We start from the raw sequence: 7,455 nt of genomic DNA on the forward strand, positions 1-7,455 counted from the left end.
CTGTGTGGCATGCAAGTCATCCTGTCTGGTAGCTTCACAAGGTTTACCCCGCATTTTTATGTATGACTGGTGCTGCTCCTGGCATTCCCTCCTGCACTCTCCAAGGTGAGACTGCTCTTCCAATGTTGGCACTTGCCCCCAGGTGTCAGTGAAGAGGACTTTGCAGGTTTGACAGGGCTGTTTCTGTTATTGTCTTTTCTGGTGCCAAGGTTGATGTCAGATGATCCATCCGGTTTAATTTCTTTGGGACTTTGTCGCGATTGATACAACGGAGTGGCTCAATAGGCCATTTCAGAGGGTGATTGAGAGTCAACCACATTGCTGTGGGCCTGGAGTCACATGTAGGCCAGACCAGGTGAGGATGGTAAATTTCCTTCCCTAAAGGAAATTAGTGAACTAGATAGATTTTTCCAAATCGACCATTGATTAATTGTCATCAGTAGATTCTTAATTCCAGGTTTATTTTTTACTGAATTCAAATTCTACCATCTGCTGTGGCGGGATTCTAACCTGGGTCTCCTAAACATTAGCTGAGTTTCTGGATTAATAGTCTAGTGATAATACCATTTGGCTATTGCCTCCCCAGTACTTAACCTGTATGAATCCCTCTGAAGACTATTTGCCTTTGCGCCTATTTTCTATCATTCGCAAACTTAGTACATTGCGCTTATGTCATCAGTAACGTATATTGCAAATAATTGTGGCCCAAGAACTAATCTTTGTGGCACTTCATTAGTTACAGAGTACCATCCTGAAAATGATCCCTACATCTCAATTCTATACGTTGTTAGTTGGTTAATCCTTTATCCATACCACTACCTCCAATATCATAGACGCCAACCTTACGGACTTCCAGATAAATTACATCCCTTTATCTATCTTACATGATACCTTCTCAAAGAATTATAGTAAATTTGTCAGGCATGATTTTCCCTTCATGAAGTCAAACTGCCTCTGCTTGATCATTGTATTTATTTCTAAATGTTCTGTTACACCTTTTTAATAAGCTCTGATATTTTCCCACTGACAGATGTTGTCTCCCTCTCTTTTTGAATAAAGGTATTACACTGACAGTTTTCCAATCTTCTGGGATTTTTCCTGAATCTAAAGATTCTTGGATGATTACAGCCAGTGTGTCCACTCTCTCTGTAACTACTTCCTTTAAAATGCTAGGGTACAAACCATCAGGTCCAGGGGATTTACTGGTCTTTGCCCCTTAGTTTTCCTAATACTTTATTGTCTTGCGATTCTTGTATGTTTCCTTCGCCCTTCTTTTCTCCTTGATTTATTATTAATGGAATCGTATCAGTCTTCTCTACAAAGTATTGGTGTTATACGCACCATTCTCTCTAAACGCATGGTGCATGGGGATAGGGGCCGAAATGTGGCACTGACTTCCCATTCTGGAAGCTGCTGACCCATTTAGAGGCCTCTTCAGCCAGGAAGGAAATGAGAGAGAATGCTGGTTTTAAGTTTGGTTTATGCTAACTTATCTTCACTTTTATTAATAAATTTTGGTTTTATTGTCAAAGCAGAATCAGTTGCATTAAATGCCTACGTTTCAGAGAGACGCCAATTGTTGAAACCAAAACAAAATATGATCTATCAAGTTAGGTTTCAGCATGAGTTCAGACTTGTCCAGCATTAACATCCCACTTGAGTCTGTTCTCCTCCCACTGAAATTAGGAGAAAGTGAGGACTTCAGAATCTGGAGATCAGAGCTGAAAAATGTGTTGCTGGAAAAGCGCAGCAGGTCAGGCAGCATCCAAGGATCAGGAGAATCGAAGTTTTGGGCATAAGCCCTTCTTCAGCATTCCTGTTCCTTGGATGCTGTCTGACCTGTGCTTTTCCAGCAACACATTTTTCAGCTCTGATCTCCAGATTCTGAAGTCCTCACTTTCTCCTAATTTCAGTGGGAGGAGAACAGACTCAAGTGGGATGTTAATGCTGGACAAGTCTGAACTCATGCTGAAACCTAACTTGATAGATCATATTTTGTTTTGGTTTCAACAATTGGCGTCTCTCTGAAACGTAGGCATTTAATGCAACTGATTCTGCTTTGACAATAAAACCAAAATTTATTAATAAAAGTGAAGATAAGTTAGCATAAACCAAACTTAAAACCAGCATTCTCTCTCATTTCCTTCCTGGCTGAAGAGGCCTCTAAATGGGTCAGCAGCTTCCAGAATGGGAAGTCAGTGCCACATTTCGGCCCCTATCCCCATGCACCATGCGTTTAGAGAGAATGGTGCGTATAACACCAATACTTTGTAGAGAAGACTGATACGATTCCATTAATAATAAATCAAGGAGAAAAGAAGGGCGAAGGAAACATACAAGAATCGCAAGACAATAAAGTATTAGGAAAACTAAGGGGCAAAGACCAGTAAATCCCCTGGACCTGATGGTTTGTACCCTAGCATTTTAAAGGAAGTAGTTACAGAGAGAGTGGACACACTGGCTGTAATCATCCAAGAATCTTTAGATTCAGGAAAAATCCCAGAAGATTGGAAAACTGTCAGTGTAATACCTTTATTCAAAAAGAGAGGGAGACAACATCTGTCAGTGGGAAAATATCAGAGCTTATTAAAAAGGTGTAACAGAACATTTAGAAATAAATACAATGATCAAGCAGAGGCAGTTTGACTTCATGAAGGGAAAATCATGCCTGACAAATTTACTATAATTCTTTGAGAAGGTATCATGTAAGATAGATAAAGGGATGTAATTTATCTGGAAGTCCGTAAGGTTGGCGTCTATGATATTGGAGGTAGTGGTATGGATAAAGGATTAACCAACTAACAACGTATAGAATTGAGATGTAGGGATCATTTTCAGGATGGTACTCTGTAACTAATGAAGTGCCACAAAGATTAGTTCTTGGGCCACAATTATTTGCAATATACGTTACTGATGACATAAGCGCAATGTACTAAGTTTGCGAATGATAGAAAATAGGCGCAAAGGCAAATAGTCTTCAGAGGGATTCATACAGGTTAAGTACTGGGGAGGCAATAGCCAAATGGTATTATCACTAGACTATTAATCCAGAAACTCAGCTAATGTTTAGGAGACCCAGGTTAGAATCCCGCCACAGCAGATGGTAGAATTTGAATTCAGTAAAAAATAAACCTGGAATTAAGAATCTACTGATGACAATTAATCAATGGTCGATTTGGAAAAATCTATCTAGTTCACTAATTTCCTTTAGGGAAGGAAATTTACCATCCTCACCTGGTCTGGCCTACATGTGACTCCAGGCCCACAGCAATGTGGTTGACTCTCAATCACCCTCTGAAATGGCCTATTGAGCCACTCCGTTGTATCAATCGCGACAAAGTCCCAAAGAAATTAAACCGGATGGATCATCTGACATCAACCTTGGCACCAGAAAAGACAATAACAGAAACAGCCCTGTCAAACCTGCAAAGTCCTCTTCACTGACACCTGGGGGCAAGTGCCAACATTGGAAGAGCAGTCTCACCTTGGAGAGTGCAGGAGGGAATGCCAGGAGCAGCACCAGTCATACATAAAAATGCGGGGTAAACCTTGTGAAGCTACCAGACAGGATGACTTGCATGCCACACAGCATAAGCAGCAAGTGATAGGCAGAACTAAGTAATCCCACAACCAGCGGATCAGATCAGCTCAGCTCTGAGGAAGGGTCACTGGACCTGAAACGTTACCTCTGATTTCTCTCTCAGATGCTGCCAGACCTGCTGAGCTTTTACTGCAATTTCTGTTTTTTGGGTCATTCATGAAAATTAACCAACTCATTGCAGGAGGAGGGTCCACAAATATCTCCATCCTCAATGGTGGAAGAGCCCAGCACATCAGTACAAAAGATAAGGCTGAAGCTTTTGCAGCAATCATCAGCCAGAAGTACCCAGTGGATGATCCATCTCGGCCTCCTCTAGTGGTCCCCAGCATCACAGGTATAAGTTTTCAGCCAATTTGATTCACTCCATGTGATCTCAGGAAATGGTTGGAGATACTGGATACTGTGGGCCCTGACAACATTTCAATAATAGTACTGAATACAAATGCCACTCCCTTGGTCAAGCTGTTCCAGAACGGTTCCAGCACTGGCATCTACCTGACAATTTGGAATATTGCCCATGCATGTCCTTTACAGGGTAGATGCAAAGATGTTGTTTCCTCTTGTGGGAGAATTTAAAACTAGAGGGCATAAACTCAGAGGAAAGGGTTGTCCAGTTACAACGGTGATGAGGAGGAGTTTCTTCCCTCAGAGGGGAGTGGATCTGTGAAATGCTTTACTGCAACCTGCTGTCGAGGCTGGGTCATGTATCTTCAAGACTGTCAGATACAGATTTTTTTTTAATCAGAGAATCAAGGGTTGTGGAGAAGAGGCAGAAATAAGAATAAGAAAAGGCTTTGTTGCCACGTGCTTTTCAATTAGTGCAGTGAAAAGTTTGTAATGTCTCTCTTTGCCACCTTAGGTACTGGGTACCTAAGTACAGATACTTTAAGTGTCATTACAGAATTGAAATAGTAAGAAAAAATAGACGCGCATGGGAATACAGATTTTAAAAAGTCCAGACTGAGAATAAAAAGTATCTTTCAAATACGAGTTGTAGTTGTTTTTCACTAAATCCATGCCCACCAGGCTTTAGTACGTGAGATCTCACTACATCCACGTGCTGACCTCTGACCTGGACACCCCTCCAGGACTCATTTGCCCTCAGCTGGCCTGAAGTTAGAGTTGAATGTTGTCAGAACTACTGTGATCTAATTGAATGATGGAACAGACTCAGGCTGAATGGTCTAGGCTGCTCTTAAATCTTAAATCTTGCGACGAGGGCACTGCAATTTATGACTGCCTTCCTCTCTACCAACCACGTGGCCATTTTTCCTGACTGCAGACTTTTTGACCACATCCTGAATGTTTCCATTCAAATCTTGCCTGCAACAGTAATAGAGTCACCAATTTTAAGGACATTTCAATGGTCATTGGAAAGACATATGGATGAAAATGGAATAGTGTAGGTTAGATGAGCTTCAGATTGATTCCACAGTTCAGCGCAACATCAAGGGCTGAATGGACTGTACTGTGCTGTAATGTTCTATGTTCTAAATAATTAATACGTACAAAAGTCTGGGGCTCTGGTAGTGAGCCCTGTGGAACCACACTGGGTCTGATGCAGATCTGATGGTCTGAGTGGGGTTTTTCTGTGAAAACATCCTTCCTGTTGCAGAAGTCACCTGTCAGTCATTACCCTTTGCCTGCTTCCCATAGGCTAATTTTGTGGGCCATACTCTTTCCTTCGTTATCCTCTTCCTCCTAATAAATTGATGAAACATCTTTTGGTTCATCTTGTGGTTGTTTGCCAATATTCTTTCCTGCTTTCTGCTTTCCTTTATGGTTTCACCCATCCACTTTGTATATTCTGCTGGTTTTACAGGTGAGTGAGTTCTCTGTGTCGGATGTGTTTTTAACTTTTCTGGCTTCTCTTGTCCTGTAAGCTTCTCATCAATCAGGGGGCTCTTCTGTCATCCCTCCCATTTGTTTGTGACTCTGAATTCCTTGAAACTCCCATTTGATTCCCTCGACTGCCTTGACACTGATTTGACTTCAAGTAGCTGTTTCCAGTCCACTTTTTCAGAACTGCTCCTCAGTTTAGTAAAATTTTGCCTCACACCAATTTAAAGTATAAGTCCTGTCCTATATTTGTCCATGTCACAATTATTTTAAAGTTAATTGAATTATTATCACTGACATCAAAATGCTCTCCCACTGATACTCTGACCTGAGATTTAATCCTAAACTGCGCCCTTTCTTGTTGAATTTATTATTTTGGCAAGAAACATTCTCCTCAGTAGATTTTGAGAATTCTGCTCCCAACATTGCTTTCACAGTATTTCTATCCCACCTAAAATCCCAACCATTTCTCTGAGAATTCTAGACATACTAGTTTTACTACCTCTCTTGCCTGTTTAGGGTTCTGTAATACGCTCCCAGCAGAGTGACATTCCCTTTTATGATTCTCAGCTCAAACAACCTCATTTGATGATCCTTTTCCATTCCATCCTTCCTCACAGCTGACATTGTTTTTCTAACTAAAATTGTCACCCTGTCCTCCTCTATCCTCCTCTCTACCATATCTAAAAACTCTACAACTAGTATCATTGAGTGCCAATTCTGTGCTTCTTTAAACTAAGATACAACTACCACGTTTCCTTTATGTGCTGCACTCCTTGCATTCACGTCCATACCCTTGAACACTGCTAAACTCTCTGTTTTAATTCTCTAGTCTTTATTTCCCCTCCCTTCCATTTCTGCCTGTGTCCCATTTGAGTTCACCACGTTTCCACCTGTCAAACTAGATCATTAGTCTATTGATCTAGTTATAGAGTCATAGAATCCTAGAGATGTACAGCACAGTTACAGACACTTTGGTCCAACTCCTCCAGGCCGACCAGATATCCCAACCCAATCTAGTCCCACTTGCCAGCACCTGACCCATATCCCTCCAAACTCTTCCTATTCATATACCCATCCAGATGTCTTTTAAATGTTGCAATTGTACCAGCCTCCACCACTTCCCCTGGCAGCTAATTCCATACACGTACCACCCTCTGTGTGAAAAAGTTGTCCCTTAGGTCTCTTTTATATCTTTTCCCTCTCATCCTAAACCTATGCCCTCTAGTTCTGGACTCCCTGACCCCAAGGAAAAGATTTTGTCTAGTTCTCCTAACCATGTCCCTCATAATTTTATAAACCTCTATAAGGTCACCTCTCAGCCTCTGACCTCCCTAGCCTATTCAATCTCTCCCTATTGCTCAAATCCTCCAACCCTGGCACCATCCTTGTAAATCTTTTCTGAACCTTTTCATGTTTCACAACATCTTTCCGATAGGAAGGAGACCAGAATTACACGCAATATTCCAACAGTGGTCTAACCAATGTCCTGTACAGCCGCAGCATGACCTCCCAACTCCTGTACTCAATACTCTGACCAATAAAGGAAAGCATACCAAACGCTGCCTTCACTATCCTATCTACCTGCGACTTCACTTTCAAGGAGCTATGAACCTGCACTCCAAGGTCTCTTTGTTCAGCAACACTCCCTAGGACCTTACCATTAAGTGTAGTTGATAGATCTTTGATGGACAAGGGAGCCAAGGGCAATTGGAGACTGTCTACAATCAGATCAAGAATGTGTTGCTGGAAAAGCGCAGCAGGTCAGGCAGCATCCAAGGAGCAGGAGAATCGACATTTCGGGCATAAGCCCTTCTTCAGCATTCCTTATGCCCGAAACATCGATTCTCCTGCTCCTTTGATGCTGCCTGACCTGCTGCGCTTTTCTAGCAACACATTTTTCAGCTCTGATCTCCAGCATCTGCAGTCCTCACTTTCTCCTACAATCAGATCAAGCACCATTTCATCAAGGCCTATTTCTGCTCCTAAGTCCTTAGTTCCTATGTAATTGGGAA

At 41.8% G+C, this 7,455-nt stretch overlaps 1 long non-coding RNA gene across 1 annotated transcript in view; it reads left to right on the plus strand.

Annotated features, from left to right (window-relative positions):
- Window positions 1-6,435, plus strand: part of LOC122546996 — an 8,224-nt gene extending 1,789 nt beyond the window's left edge. The window contains exons 2-3 of the long non-coding RNA XR_006310862.1: window positions 1,690-1,692; window positions 5,217-6,435. This is a non-coding gene — a long non-coding RNA (uncharacterized LOC122546996). The remainder of the gene's footprint in view (window positions 1-1,689; window positions 1,693-5,216) is intronic.
- The last annotated feature ends 1,020 nt before the right edge of the window (window positions 6,436-7,455 follow it).

Source organism: Chiloscyllium plagiosum, unplaced genomic scaffold, assembly GCF_004010195.1.
Source record: "Chiloscyllium plagiosum isolate BGI_BamShark_2017 unplaced genomic scaffold, ASM401019v2 scaf_5125, whole genome shotgun sequence".
NCBI lineage: Eukaryota > Metazoa > Chordata > Chondrichthyes > Orectolobiformes > Hemiscylliidae > Chiloscyllium > Chiloscyllium plagiosum.